The sequence below is a fragment of the Octopus bimaculoides genome, chromosome 13, assembly GCF_046866305.1.
Source record: "Octopus bimaculoides isolate indiv1 chromosome 13, ASM4686630v1, whole genome shotgun sequence".
NCBI classification, from domain to species: domain Eukaryota; kingdom Metazoa; phylum Mollusca; class Cephalopoda; order Octopoda; family Octopodidae; genus Octopus; species Octopus bimaculoides.
This window is the reverse complement of record NC_142940.1, coordinates 50,620,718-50,623,217: the sequence shown is the minus strand read 5'-3', so window position 1 is coordinate 50,623,217 and position 2,500 is coordinate 50,620,718.

The window sequence follows — 2,500 nt, the reverse complement described above, 5'->3', positions numbered from 1 at the left end:
ACACATATATATATATGCTATATATATATATATATATATATATTATATATATATATAATAGTAATAATAATGATAGTAATAAGGACTGTGTCTTCTCCCCCGACTCTATGCAACGTCTAGTAGATCTTCTCCTCTCTCGCTTCCCCAAACAACTGACTCGACTTCACACAGTCGGCCTCACTCTTGTCTCCTCCGCCGCGACTTCCTCCTGCTCCTCCTGATGTTGCTCCACCAAAACTACAACTACCCTCCTACTACGATATTGATTCCTGCTACCGCTACCCCCTTACTATTGCAGCTGCTGCTGCTGCTGTTGTTGCCGTTGTTGTTGTTGCTGCTACTGCTGCTGTTGTTGCTGCCGCCACCGCAATAGCCAGAGCCCCGCTGTAGTTTCCTCTCCACTGACGCAAAACTTGCCAACGACTCGCGCTCCGTTTATTATTATTACAGCTCGCTTCCAACACCGGCGTTGGTTTGTAAGGTGAGAAAGATAGAGTGACAGTGGTGAAATGGTGGTGGTGGACGTGCGCGCGAGCGAGAGTGATGTAACGGTGGATGGATGAATGAATGAATGAATGAATGATAAGAAACGAGAGCGCGTGCGATAAGGAGAGGAGGAAGAGGAGGAGGAGGAAAGAATTTTTTTGGGGGAAAAAAAAAATAGTTTTTGTAATGAAGAAACAAGATGACCAGTAGAAAATGAAAATAAAGATGAAAAATAAAATGTGCTAAAGAGAGAAAAGATGGAAAAAATGAAAGGAAAAAGAAACGAGAAAATTATTTAAGAAATGTTGTAGTTTTAGAGGGAGAGAGAGATTAGATGAAAGGAAAGAAACCAGGTAGAACAAGGTTGTTACGAAGAGAAATAAGAAGAGAGATGCGAAGTGAGACGAGAGAGAATGATGCAAAGAAAGAAAACTTAGGGATACAATTAGAGAGACAAGGTGCGTTAGAATAGAAAGAAGAAATAAAGGGAAGATAAACGGAGACGTTTTAATGATGGAGACAAAGAGAGGAGACGATGAAGAGGAGATGCAGTAGAGAGAGAGAGAAAGAGAGAGAGGTTATCATACGAATGAGAGAAAGAAAGAGAAACGTTGAGAGAGGAGAATGATGCCGTTGACACAACTGACAGTAATCACATGACGACTATAATATACAGACACACTTACTGTCTAGCTCCATTATACACACACACACACACATACATACATATACATACATACATACATACATACATACATACAACACTCACTGTCTCACTCATTCACTCACTCACTCACGCTCTCTCTCTCTCCCTCTCTTTCTCTCTCTCTATCTCTCTCCCTCTCTTTCTCTCCGGGTTTCCCACCTTTTTCCAGCCTCACTTCAGTTACATAAGTATCAGCTTTCACTTTCCACCTTATTTCTACTTTCTATCTAATGGACCCCCCTCCCCCCTCTCTCTCGTTCTCCCTTACTCTCTTTCTCTCTCTCTCTCTCCTTTCCCACTATTTCTATCCATTGCAACTCACACTTCACCTCATTTCGTCTCCCAGTTTTATTTAATAAATATTTCAATCTTTCTTGTCATTTTCTCTGCTTCTCTCTCTCTCTTTCTCTCACTCTCTCCCTCTTTCTCTGCTTCTCTCTCTCCCTCTCGTATGCTTCATTCATTCATTCATTCATTCATTCATTCATGTCATCCATTCTCTTTTCAGTTGTTCATCATCATCATCATCATCATCACCAGCATCGTCCGCATCTCCTTCTCGGGGAGAGTGAGTTCCTACTTCCATCACCATTCCACCACTGACAAGAGGGATCGAGGCCTCCGATCCGATTAGGACGAACACACATACACAGGCATATATATTTACAAACGCACTCACTCACACACACACACACACATACAACCAATAAGAGGGAGGTGCAGGGGTTATATGGAACCCGGGCACGGGGAATTTCCTGAGATCTCAGAAAATACTTGAAGACTCAGAGACCCTGTAACGCACGCATATATATATACATGGTCAGACACACGGATACAAGTTAGCAGACACTTACATGAATACGCACACACACACACACACGCACACACACGTACGAATATATTTTAGACAACATACACACACACACACATCAACGATTAAAGCAAAACGCTTATGGAATGGGGAAAAGACGACGACGATGTCGACAATGAGAATTGTGACCACGGCGACTGCAAAACACCAACGACAAAGATGCTAGAATTTAAAAAAAATTTTTTTTTTAAACGATGACAACTATGATGATGGTGATGATGATGATGAAACCTACTTATTGTACAACACTGTCTACACATTTCGTAAAGTCTACACTGTCTGCATATATACCATGGATATGTTACAGACATCCCTAAACACACACACACACACACACACACACACAACATGCACACATATAGGTAGAACTTTCATATTCACACGTAATACATTCATGCATACATACAGGTATTATTTATACATTATACATTCACTCT